General features: G+C 48.7%; 1 protein-coding gene across 2 annotated transcripts in view; it reads right to left on the bottom strand.

Annotated features, from left to right (window-relative positions):
* The window catches only part of LOC142579020 (uncharacterized), a 445,280-nt gene that overhangs the window by 356,853 nt on the left and 74,435 nt on the right, over positions 1 to 13,992 (bottom strand). The gene's annotated exons all lie outside the window — the stretch shown is intronic.

The following is a 13,992-nucleotide window of genomic DNA, read 5'->3' as shown; positions in this document are numbered from 1 at the left end:
TATTTGTTCTGTTCAACGTAAATGTATGTACAACAGCAAAAAAGCACCACTGATCCGCAACAACAAACGGTAGTAGCGCCAATTTATTTACTGGTAGGTTTCTTTAAGAAGGTGAAATCCACGTGCGCAATCAGTAATTTTATCCCAGCCTCGCTATAACCGTAGCGATGGACAATAAAGCGCCGAAGGTTGTTTTGACACCCGCTTAGCCTGGCTCTCGCAAGCGCGAGTAGTGGCTTTTCCGCCAACTTCCAGATTTTCCATTACGTAAGTGCCACTGGGGTATATGTGCTGGGCGGAATCGAACACGTGTCATATATCTTGTCCGCATATATATTAACACATGCGCCACGCACGCACTTCGCGGCGGCGACGGTAGATGGCGCAGCGCGTCCAGTGAAGAAAGCTGGCAACCAAGTAGAGGGTAATCGAAAGCGTAAATAGACAACCAGGATTCACCGCAAAGAAAGTGAGAGGAACAGAGACAGCGAATTAGATGCAACGAATGGAAGCAAAAAGAGACCACGGAGGTTTACAAGAATGAGAAGACATTAGAAGGGAGAACCTGTAAGATAACACAAACGGGAGTGCCTTGCTATCTGAGGCTCGAGCAGGTTGCCTAAGGAGAAAAACATATCGGAGCAAATATTCGTAGCAACATGAGGCATGTATTAGCTGCAGCAAAAATCCGAAGACCACTCAGCACATTCATAATGGCATGCATAAGGCATTCACCCAGTGAGATTCGTAGGTAACGCAAACCTTCCAGAAGTGCTCGGATTTAAAATGGACGGAAGCATCAACCAGTCAGCCGTCGAGACAAGCAAGAGAGGTTTAGAGTATTGGTGGAAGATAAGCAGGGAATACATAAGATACGACTAAAAGGTAGGTAGGGAAGTTTTGAGAGAGAAAAAAAAGTTAAGGAGATATTTACAAAAATTCCAAATGAAGAAACGTTCATAGCGCACCTGATTTAACCAAGCAGGCTAGGTGACTATTTAATTGTCACCGCTCCGCTTCAAAGTGGATGCCAATAAATCATCATCATCATAATTATCATCATCATCCTCGCAAGCATGAGGGAGGAGCTCGGCTGCACGCATGCCTCATATAAGACGCGTTTCGGCGTTCATATTACAATGTCTCGCTGCACTGCTTCAATTTTAATGCACTAGCGCCAACATCCGTCGTGAGATGACCGCTGACAGAACTTTTTTTCTTTGCGTATCGCATAAAGACTCGCACCACGAGCCTCCAGAAAATCTTGCCTGCGTTGACACTGCCGATAAACCAACGAGGAAGGAAGATATTTATTTATTTATTTAAGATACTTTCAGGGCCCGAAGGCATTACAGAAAGGAGTGGGTGAACATAACAAAACATTTGTGCAATAGACAAAGACAGATTCAACGTGGCGTTTCATGAATGCTGGTTTTGAAGGTGTCGGTATCCAGGATGGCTGCAACGGTGGCGGGAAGGTGGTTCCAATCTTTGCTTGTGCTAGGGATGAATGCAGTACTACAAAGTTTAGTACGTGAAGACGGCACACCAACTTTGAAACTATGGTCAGAGCGAGATGATATGTATGACGGTTGGGTGATAAGCTGTTCTTTCAACAAAGGGTTGTGGTGGTAGATTTCATGGAATAGCGAAAGGCGGAAGCATCTACGACGGAAAGAAAGTTCTGGCAAGTTAAGTGTTGTCTTCATTGAGGTAACGCTAGCATGTCGGGAGTAGTTTGATAAGATGAAACGCGCTGCACGATTTTGAATGGCTTCTATGCTGTTTATGAGTGTAATGTTAGCCGGGTCCCAAATGGCGCAAGCGTATTCTAGTTTGGAGCGAACTAATGTTTTGCAGAGAATTAGTTTCAGTGAAGATGGTGCGGATGAGATGTTTCGGCGCAAATAGCCCAACATGCGATTGGCATTGCTACATATAATGTCGACATGCATGTGCCAGGAAAGGTTGCTGGTGACGTTTAGTCCAAGGTATTTGTACGACGAGACAACTGGGAGAGGGCTATAATAAATTAATATGGCACGGCTTATCGTCTAACCGCCGCGTATGAGAAGATTAGAGACCGCTGAGGACTTCGTCACACGCGGGCACGTGCGAACGCCTCCGCAAAGCAGAAAAGGACGATTATAATAATAATAATATTTGGGGTTTTACGTGCCAAAACCACTTTCTGATTATGAGGCACGCCGTAGTGGAGGACTCCGGAAATTTTGACCACCTGGGGTTCTTTAACGTGCACCTAAATCTAAGCACACGGGTGTTTTCGCATTTCGCCCCCATCGAGATGCGGCCGCCGTGGCCGGGATTCGATCCCGCGACCTCGTGCTCAGCAGCCCAACACCATAGCCACTGAGCAACCACGGCGGGTAGAAAAGGACGACTGTTGAGAGCGCTAAATGCAGGGCCATCAGACATTAATTTCATGAGAGGACAGACTGCCATCCTTACTGTTGAAATCAGAAAGGTCAGTGCGGCCAAAGCCCGAAACGGCGCCCGCTAAAGCGCAGGGCAGCAAGAAAAAGAATGATAATCCCCACTGTCTTGTGCACGTTTTCTTCTTTTTTTTTCAACCACGGCGGCGACGACCTTTGAGCTGGCTCGTTTCAATTTTTTTTTCTTAGCCCTTTATTGGACGAATATGTAGCTCGTCAAAGACAGACGCAAAATAAACTTACTTCCGGCTTAAGCTGACACCTAATATAACGAAAATCCCACAATAAAAACGACTTACAACTTGATATTAAAGCGGATTACCGGGAAGCTCTTTCGCCCGTTAATTATTCCAGGCGGGTGAAAGTTCTTGCGGCACCACCTACAGCATTCCTCGGGATATTCCACAATGCTCCCCGTAAAATATGATTAGAGAGTTCTAGCCACTCCGTAGACGTATTATAGACAAAAGAATGCTTACTCCTAACCCAGAAGTGCAATATCAAATACGTTAGACACCTAGTGCTATCTGGAGATACACGCGAGCCCAAGATCTACCCAGTCGCAATACTTTTCGTGTTAAGAGGTGGCCACGGCTGAGATGCCTCCAGTACTTGCCTTTAAGTGCAAGGCCCCAGGACCACAGGCGGCACCTTCAAAGCCTTCACAGAGGTATGGATCTAAAACCTGCTGCGGCCCAACGGGTGCTTAGCCGCGGTTCAAAAACTTGCGTTCGCCGCAACAACCGCCCTCCACCCCCGCCCCTCCACTCTTTCATCTTCATCACCCCTTCCCTTTAGACGGCATACCTTCGCTACCGTGGTCAATGGCTCGGATAGCCCGCAAGCGTTTCCTGTCCACATTCTGGCCGCGGCAAATTGACTTTTCGCTCTCCCGGCCTCGCTCCGTCTGGGCGGCAACAGCGCTTGGAAAAGCACTCCACCACTAGCGTTCCGCTGTGCTGCTGCCACCGCTGTTGCTGTTGTGCTCGCAAACCGCCGCAGTTCTTTTTTTTTTTTTCCCACTTGCCGCAACAGCTAGCGAGGCACGCGCCGCACCGAGTTTCTCGTCTTCTCCGCCGCCGCACTCGGCTGCCTCGCGGAAAAGCACCGCCCTGACGCAGGAGACCGCGCGGCGCCGACAGGTCTGCTCCAACCCCAGCTGAATCTCAGTGACAGCGCTACGGCGTTCTGAGTGCGCGAGGTCGCGAGTTCGACTCCCACGGCGTGTACAGCGTAAGAGCGCGACTGTAGGTCGCGCGACGAAGTAGCAAATAGTCGGCCCTTGTCCTCGTCGCTTGTCCTACGTCCTTGTGTTAAGTAAAATTGCCAACTAACCTAAGTTTTCCACGACGCAGCCAATGCATTCCGATGGAGACCGATTTAAAAAGAAAAGTAAACACGTTCGTGCACCCCGCTTTGGGTACACGCAAATAACGCCGGGTGGGTGGCCAAATAAATTCGGAATCCCAACACTACGGCGTATCTCGGAAGCCGCGAGCTGCTTTGGCCAATTAAACACACACGATCATTTAATTTTTATTACCAGATGGCAAAACGACAGAGGCAGCGGTCTCTCTTATCAGCGCAGAGAAGTAATACCGCTGTAGCTACGTAAAACCGCAGTCATACTTAAATAACCTTTTTGTTCCTCCCGCAAAGGATGCTGGAAATTTCTAGTTGAAGTGCTTCGAATTCGCTGGCTTAATGCATCTTCATTCCGAAGCATTTTGGCGTATGTTGCTTAGAGCTGGTGTTTAATAAAAGCGAATCAACTATAGAAGTCTTCATCGATCGGGTTAGGTACGACGGCGGCTGAACGTATAAGTAGAGCTAAAGAGAAGTTTTTAACGTGAATTTCGAACGAGTTTCCCTAACGAGACCGTTTCTCGCGACTTATTTGTTCAAAGTTTTCAAGTACAGAACCACGTGCAGAACGTCGCCGGGAAACGTCCCTAGTGCCGCCGTCGCCCTTTTCACGTCCTTTATGTCCACATTTTGCTAGACGGTATGCAATACACTCAAGTGTTTTTTCCAAGCAGCTCGTTTAGCCTAACTGTACGATGGTGGACCTCAGGCTAGAATCGTAATTACGACGTCAACATGCGAGCCGGTCACATTAGTCCTGCCTCGTTCCGTTTCGCGCACCGCACAAGCATTCAAAACGCGTGTCTCGGCTTATTGATTGATTGATTGATTGATTGATTGATTGATTGATTGATTGATTGATTGATTGATTGCTTAGAACATGCCTTGGACGGAGTGTATGCGCCACAGGTTGACCTTTTATATTCGATAAATTTAGCTAAACGCTAACCATTTGAAGACAACTTCTCATTGAGAATGCTTGCGCGAGTGCGCCCAGAGCTCATTCCGGCCGAGGAAGGCAGAGAATGCTGTACTGGCTCTGCTGCCGAGCTGACTGCACGGATCGAGACGGCGTGTCCAGTGGGGATTTTTTTCTTGAGTTAACCTCCCTGTCTATCCTTCTGCCTCTCTCTCTCTCTCTCTCTCTCTCTCTCTCTCTCTTGCTGAGCTGCAGACAAGCTGACTTGAAAGCTGGTGGTCGCTCGCGTATCTCGGAGACCCGCCTATCAAATTCTGAATGTGAAGTAAAGCACGGGCGGCATAATGTAGTTATTCCTTTATCTCGATTCTATTCTACTTTTTCTTTCTCTCTTTCGTTTTTCATCATGAACGTGCTGTCCACAGTCAAACTATCTCAGTGATACCGTAGGCAGAGCGCCGCTCAGACCACTGACGAAACTTGAAAAAGGGAGTGGCACTGGAATGCATGATTCTCGTGTGACTATGTCCCTTTCGCGCTGAAGGCGAAACGATTACTCCAAAACCGATCACTTCAGTGTTACCCCCTTTCACTACCTCTCTCTCTCTTTCTCTCTCGGTATCTTTCTCGGAATGGTCGACCGAGTCCGGTCAAGTCTGAGGCGCATACCACACACATTCTGCTCCGCATATCGTGCGCCTTGTACAAAGACGCTGGTCAGCCGGACCGTGCTCTGAAAGATTCGGCCAGCAATGAGTGAGAGAAAAAGGGGGAGGGAGGGGAGTCACTAAGGGAAACTAGGGTGCGCTTTCCACTTACGAAAGGCAACCCCCTTTCTCGAGGCTAGAGAAACCAAAACCGTCCGAAGCAAGGTTTCTTTTGTTCCACCGCCTGACCCTTTTGAGGAGGCACTTTTGTGCGCTTGCTTTTATCTCGCAGTACTTCTCGAAGTTCAGTAGCCGCGCCGTTCGGTCGCAAGGATTACAAAGGAGCGGCAAGGAAACGAAAGCGCCGACATACAATGTGTCGCTTTTCTTTTTTCTTTTTTTGGCGCCGTTCTCTTGACAGTTCTTCCGCGGGGCCTTTCTAGAGTATGCCCTTAGAAACAGTAGTGTACGTGTCGACAGCGTACGTCAACTGTTCAACTTTCACAAATGTTCATTCATTCATTCATTCATTTGCGATGCACGCCGCACGAACCAGCACTCAAAGCCGGCACGTTCTTCTTTCTTTATTGAAATGAAAATAAAAGAAAGACACGTAGTCACCTTATCTGTTGCCCCTGTGCACCTCCCGCTCACACATATCGGGCGGGTCAGATCGGGTCGCTTTCAGAACGCTCCCAACGAGGCACATTCTGCTCCCGCCTATTCTCGCTGACCAGCAATTTGCGAACAAAGGCGCCGACAACGCTTGCACAGTGTGTAGCGGTCACGCTCCTCTTTCTCGCAGACAAGCGCAACACGGATTGGCTTTCGCCGAAGATCGCGCCTAATCCTGCAAGCCGGCTTAGCCTTGCTAATTAGCCACCCCGGTTCTCAAGACGCCTCCGATGAAGCTCCTCGCCTCCGGTGGCAAGAATAAGGCACCCCCGTCCGCATTCGATTCACCGGCGGCCACGGCGGAAAGCGTATACTCCAAAGGCACGCGCGCGCTCCGTCTTCGGTTAGCTAACAAGCTGCGGCACTTTAGCTTCGGCAGTCCGCGCACTCACTGCACGGTTGCGCAAATCGATTCTCGCCACGTGGCTTCTCTCAAAGGCCGCCTTCTGCACACAGAGCGGCGTATGTAAAGCACTATGTACGCTGTTATCCCGGCCTTCACTTTCATCGCGTTATAGGGCGCCCAAAGTATAGCACACGTAGCGCCAGCCGAATTCACTTCTCGTTAGCCTCTCCGGCTCTCGCACCCTAATCTCTTCGCCGCCTTTCGCGTAGGCTCTTTAAAGATGCATGCCTCACGGATGTACCAGTCCCGAAGGACCTGTAGAGACTTGACACTTGTTGCATAAAAGACGGCGGCGGCACGACGCCGTCTTCGCTCGCTTTTATGCAAACAGCGAGGCGGGAACACTGAACGCGTGACAGGCTGAAAGTGTGCATGCTTACAGCTAGCTGGTCACGGGCGGTGGCTCATAATTAAGGAGCCGCGCTTATTCTTTCGCCTGCTCGAAATGTATCTCTTCCTCGCCGTCTTTCGTATATAGAAATATATACCGCCCACAAAACGTCCGCAATCTTTTCTCGCATATTGGCCGTGACACGCGATAAGAACGGAGAGCGCAAAAACGTGAAATGTCGTCGTCGCTGTTGGCGCATTACGCTGTTGTTGTTGTTGTTGTTGTTGCTGCGAGAATTTCATAGTTATGTGCAAATGTTTGTCATCGCCTTGTACTGCCTTCTCCGGGGCGGAAATGGGTGCGGGGTGACTCGCACCATGACTGCAAATGAAACGTGACGCCTACCAACATTACTGCTTCTTCTACTACTACTACTACTACTACTACTACTACTACTACTACTACTACTACTAATAATAATAATAATAATAATAATAATAATAACAATAATAATAATAATATACTACTACTGCTACCAACACGAACACGACTACGTGTAAACGTAAACAAAAGATTCCAAGACAGACACAACAACAGCCTGCCTGAAAGAGCAGAGGTATATGGTCAGCCAATCAAGCGTCAAACGAGTGCTTGCAGCACAGCCGCCGACAATCCTGCTCGCTCGTCAACAATCAGTAACGTGACTTTACCGCAGAGTGCTCTGCACGAAGATCAGGGCGACGCTGCTCACTGCTACTGCGATTGGTTAAGTGCCGAGTGGTGTCGAGCTCAAGCAAGCAAGCGGACATAGTGTATATTTAAGTAGAGTAAAAAGAAGACAAAAATGAACGGGTTGGGGGGGGGGGGGGCGTACCGCTAAAAACATTCGTTATTTGAACAGTTTTAGCAATGCCGTTTCACCGCATTCAGAAAAGTCCCTATCCGAAAGGGAATTTCCGTCCGGCGAAACACAACCGCTGCACCACACGATTAATTCCTCTTCCGCTGTGTTTTCAGCAATACAGGCACTCACAGCGCTGCCAGACACGTTCGAGACGACCAAACTTTGCAGAAAAGCCGACTTGCCGTTTCCGAGATGACTCCACAGACTACAGAGAATTTTCGAGACTGCATGACGTGAAACGTCGTAATACTGCGACAACGAAAAGTTAAGCGCGGCGTTACCGCAGCTTAGCGTCATCGTTACTGCCCACTCCAAGTACCAGTTACGCGCGCAACTGTTCTGCGACGCCCACGCCTACTTAGCACCGGTCAAGGCAGTAATGGTAACGCGATAGCGCGTTTTTGGGTTTGCGTGATATGTCACTCTAAAACGACAACGACGACGGTAACGCAGTGTTTGAAGAAACTGCCCAGTATGGCTGAACGCAGCGTGGACAAACAAATTCTACAACGCCTTATTAATGCAGTAATCACGTACGAGCAGCTTCCGTGATAGCTTATGTATACTTTGGTTCGGAAATCAAATAGTCTGGTATATTTCGCAGCGATAAGAGGCGATAAGTGTAGACTTTCTCCAGCTTTCGTGGTCGTCAGTCGTACAAAAATTAATATTGCAATTAAGTTTATATATCACCTTGTTGCCGCGGAGGAAAAAAAAGAACTACGTCAGTATGTATATTTGTACCACAGCTTGTGATATCATTAGTAAAATCATCTATTTATTCTGTCTTATTTATTCATCTATCATCCTCTCTTATTGGCTTAAGACGCCAGCATGGTGGAACCTAACAGCGTCCAGAATACAACACTCCAGGCGGTCGCAACATTTAGCCAGGCGGGGCTTACAGGAACACGCGCAATACGTATACGACGTGAAAAAAGAAACGCTTGTACAGTTTCGCTGCTTTGATGTATGAGCTGTCCGGATTTGCATACATCGGTACAGTTTTTTTTTTTCTTCCAGCTTCTACCGATACCGCTATGGACATCAGTCGGGGCCAAGCGCGTGTGCAATATATACATACATACATACATACATGTATATATATATATATATATATATATATATATATATATATATATATATATATATATTCCTTGCCAGAGCCTGCAGGACTGTGCGCGCGGTGAAAGCTCAGAGCGCCCGCACCGCTGAAGGCTAAGAAGAATAAAGGGTCGCCGCCAGCGTCGGCGGCGGGCGGTGATGAACTACCATTAGGTGCTCTTCGAAGGAGAACATATAGGGCTCGTTTGAACCCTCCACAACCTGACGGCCTCTTCCTTTCAGCGCGCGAAGCCAATTTGACGGCGCCGAAACAGTCCCGCGTTCTTGATCCCTCCGGCCATCGATTTGCCGCGGCCCAGAAAGCTCGCGCGGTAATGGCCGGCTCGCGCCCCCCGCCGCTAAGCGAAGCTGGCGAAAGGGGGCGGCTGTGTTGTGGGCAAGGAGGCGCTGTTTTCTTTTTTTCTTTCTTTCTTGCTCTCTATCTCTCTCTCTCTTTTTTTTTTTCTTTTTGGTCGGGAAACAGCGGCGGCGTGAGAGGAAGGGCACGTGGACACGCGTCGCTTGTCCAAACACATCGCTCGACACCCCTAGGCGAGAATGGGGAGCGGTCCCGCGGAACCGAAGAGGGCGACTCCATTAACGGGATGTGTTGGGACAACCAGTGCGATCGCAAGCGGCCTTCTTCCTAGGGTTTAGACGAGAAACATGGCACATAATTATGCCGTCCCCACCCCACCCTTTTCTAGAGTATTTACCAAGGAGAGCAAGCATAGCGTGAGCAAGAGGCCAGGGAAGAAGGCAAGAAAGAGAGAGAGAGAGAAAAAAAAAAGAGAGATGGGAGGGAACGAAGGACAAAATTGCGGAGAAAACGCGGAGGTCGTTGAGCTGTTTCGAAGCAGCCGCAACATCGGCCAGAAGCTCATGGAGACACGGTTTTAATAGCTATTAGTCGCCTATATACTTCTTAAAGGGCCCCTCACCAGGTCTGGCCATTCTGAGCTGACAAGCGAGAGCATACAATGCGCAATGGCGATCGTGTGTGCTAAGTATTGCATCGCTGTGCGCCGCGGAAACATATGATATTTCAAACCGAATGCCGTTTCCCCTTCTCCTCGCGGCCGCCGCGCCCCAAGCGGAAGGATGACGTACACGTACGAGGTACACGTGTTGCGCTGTGACGTCGCTCGTAGTAACACAAGACCTCGATAATTATTGAAGGCAATATCTCTTATCTCAGTAATCTGTTGCTTGAATAGACGAATTAAATTTTAGAGAAAGGATAAAACACACAAACCGAATGTCTGCACGTTTTTGTTTTACTTCGCACAGCAGCAAGAGAGATGTACTTCCACTTGGTCTGCTTGTTCCCAAATCGTGCCGTCGCGTGCGCAGATACCAAACTATGTCATTTTCTACCGTGTTCCAGCGCGGTGTAAGGGTTGTGGTCGGGCATGGTCGTATAACTCATCCACGCTGAAGACGTTGTTGAAAGGAGGGACTTGTTCTCATCAAGAACGAGGAATGTGGGATTTATTTAGAGTATCTACTGGAGAACGTTACAGTTCATCAGTCTAGCATGACTGAAAGAGAATGCACACTGAACAGCCGACGACGGCTGCTTATAAACACACTGTCCTCCCCAGATCACTAGGTGAGGGAAAATGGGAGCTTCCAAAGTCATCGTCGCCGACCCGCCTTTGCGAGGGAGCGTTTACACACTCACTTCCGCACAGGTTTTTACTAACCACACCGAGGCCAGAGGGTTCTCGCAGACACAGTGCTGCCCCGAGCAGGCGCCTCTTTATCCCAGAGTCGACTCCGCAGACAGTGGCCGCCGCGTCTGCCCATTGACTGACGACTTCCAAGACCCGTGAGACGGCAACGCAAAACACCTTCCAGGAGCTCCCTGCATCAAACAGACCATGACGGTGACGGCGAACACACTAACAATACTTCGTCCGCCGATTGCGCCTAGACATGGTGGCGCCGACGGGCTGTTGACTCGGCGTATTGTAGTCCCTACAAAGAGAGTCGCCGCAGTAGACAAGGTGGCGCCGTTCGGTTGGGGACAAGTAGCACCTCGGCAGGCCCCGATGGTATCCCAATTACGTTAATAAAGAAATTGGGCCCGAAATCTAAGAACGCATTGAGGGAGGTGGTGAGCAAAATGCTAGTGGATGGTAAAGTACCTGACGAATGGAGGCTAAGTAGGATGAGAATGATATATAAGGGAAAGGGGGACAAAGCTGACATAAATAACTACCGGCCTATAACGGAAGGAAGGAAGGAAGGAAAAAGTAGAGAAGGAAAGGCAGGGAGGTTAACCAGTTTAGCGTAACCGGCTTGCTACCCTACACATGGGAGAGGGATGGGTGCGATGAAAGATGGGGAAGGGGGAGAGAGAGAGAGAGCACATAGCACAGCACACAAACATCGTCCGGTAGAGTCTATCAATCTGGCATTGTACGTGATAACACTGTCAGAGCCGCTTGTCCAATCCCGTCTCTTTCAAAAACTGAAGTAGTCCCTTCGTCGCCTTCACCTGCGATGTCTTCTGTCGGCGGCATGTGAAAATCGTGTCGAGGGACAATGGTCTAGTGTCAAGGTGCGCGAGAACGGATGCCAGGGACTGTCGCTGAACATTATATTCAGGACAGTCGCACAGAATGTGTTGCAGCGTCTCCTCGCAAAGACAGGCATTGCAGAGAGCGTTGTCGGCCATTCCAATGCGGAATGAGTAAGATTTCGTGAAAGCCACCCCTAACCATAAGCGATAAAGCAGAGTCGCCTCGCTTCGGCGGAGTCCAGTTGGCATATAGAGATGCATCAAAGAGGGCAGGTGGTATTGACGGTTGCTCTGGTTGGTCTGGCTGTTTGGTGTGCACCATGAAGAGAGCGTCATCTCCTGTGCAAGCACTCGAAGTCTGCTAGCTGCGTCGGATCGTGAAAGCGGTATGGCCTCTTCTTGTGCGTCTTCAAGAGCTGCCCGAGCTGCATTATCGGCGTCTTCGTTTCCAGTGACGCCGCAGTGACTTGGCAGCCACTGAAACGTCACGTGGTGTCCTTTCTCCTGTGATGTATGGAGTAGGCATCTAATATCGAATACGAGCTGTTCGAATGGCCCGCGACGCAGAGCTGATAGTACAGATTGTAGGGCTGCCTTTGAGTCGCTGAAGATGGACCATTGTCGAGGTGGCTCCCGACTGACGAAACGGAGTGCAGCGCGAAGAGCAGCTAGTTCAGCAGATGTCGATGTTGTCGGGTGGTCAGTCCTAAAGCTGATGGTAATAGCTTTTGCTGGGACAACCACAGCACCGGACGAACACTGGATGTTTGTGGAACCATCAGTATAAATGTGTTCACTGTCCGCATACCTCTCGTGCAGAAGAAGCAGAGACAGTTGTTTGAGGACAGGCGACGACAGTTCAGACTTTTTGCCGATTCCTGGTGACGTCAGTGGTTTACAGGGTGGTTATGCAGATTATAAAGGACAGACTGCAGGCATGGGTAGAGAACGAGGGGGTACTTGGAGAGCTACAAAATGGGTTCCGGAAGCATAGGAGGCTAGAAGACAATCTGTTCTCGCTAACACAGTGCATTGAAATAGCTGAAAAGGAACACAGACCCCTATGGCTGGCTTTTTTGGACATCAAGGGAGCCTATGACAGTGTACTTCAAGAGGGCTTGTGGGGCATTCTGGAAACTTTAGGAGTGCAAGATGGAGTAACCAATTTCTTAAAAGATATCTATAAAGGTAACCGGGTGATTATACAATGGGAAAAGCAGGTTTCGGAGCCTGTAATGATTCGGCGGGGGCTTAGGCAGGGGTGCCCGTTGTCACCTCTGATGTTTATGCTGTACCTACAAGGTTTAGAGGCCAAAATACAGCAAAGCGTACTCGGCTTCAACTTATCATTTTTCAAACAAGGAAAATTGATTGAACAGTCATTACCAGGACTGATGTACGCGGATGATATTGTATTAATGGCTGACAATGCAGGAGATCTGCAGGAATTAATGGACATATGTGGTACAGAAGGAGACAGATTAGGCTTGAAGTTTAGCAAAGAAAAATCAGCAGTCATGATTTTTAATGATAACATTTGCGGCGAGCATAAGATACAGGAGGCCACGCTGGAGATAGCCGATAAATACAAGTACCTTGGGGTGTGGATAAATAATGGCATTGAGTATCTGACAGAGTACGAAAAATATCTAACGACTAAAGGTAACAGAAGTGCAGCGATTATGAAGAGTAGGGCACTGTGGAACTACAATAGGTACGAGGTAGTACGAGGTATATGGAAGGGGGTAATGGTACCAGGCCTGACTTTTGCCAATGCAGTTCTATGTATTAGAACAGAGACCCGGCAACAGTTGGAAATTAGGCAACGTGGTGTGGGTAGGCTCGCTCTGGGAGCACATGGCAAGACACCAAATCTTGGAGTGCAGGGGGATCTGGGATGGTCTTCTTTCGAGGGCAGAGAGGCTAGTAGCAAGATAGCATTTGAGGAGCGATTGAGAAAAATGGGGGAAATTCGGTGGGCTAGGAAGGTTTTCAGTTACTTATACACGAGGAATGTTGACACGAGGTGGAGGAAGCGAACTAGAAAATTGACAAGCAAATACTTGGGCAGTAGCGGGGGGACAAGTAAGGAATCATCTGTCAAGAAAAAGGTTAAGGAGACAGAGAGGGGTATGTGGAGTACAGAGATGCAAACCAAATCGGCATTGGAGACATACAAAACGTTTAAGCAAGAAATAGCAAAAAAAAATATTTACGATAACTCTAAGGGAAGCTCATTGTTGTTTGAAGCCAGGACAGGTGTACTGCGGACTAAAATGTACCGAGCCAGATACCAGGAGATAGATTTGGTGTGCGAGGCGTGTGGAGAGGAGGAGGAAACGGCTGAACATCTGATACTTGCTTGTAAACAACTTCACCCTGCAGTTGAATCTAACGGAGAACTATTCAAAGCTTTCGGTTTTAAAGACAGTGAAAGTAGAATAGACTTTGGACAGGTAGAAATAACTAAACGGAGACTATCTGATTGGTGGATAATATCAACGCAAAAGTAAAGGAGTAAATACATAGGTATGCATGCATATAGAACCACTAAAGGCTAGGTGGCGCGCGCCGCCACCGCCCGATTCAAAGGGTTGAGCCTCAATCATCCATCCATCCATCCATCCATCCATCCTGTCGATTCCCCGAAGATCGCCAGCC

The sequence above is a fragment of the Dermacentor variabilis genome, chromosome 4 (genome assembly GCF_050947875.1).
Source record: "Dermacentor variabilis isolate Ectoservices chromosome 4, ASM5094787v1, whole genome shotgun sequence".
NCBI lineage: Eukaryota > Metazoa > Arthropoda > Arachnida > Ixodida > Ixodidae > Dermacentor > Dermacentor variabilis.
Note: the sequence above shows the minus strand (reverse complement) of the source record. Positions and strands in the feature narration are given on the sequence as shown.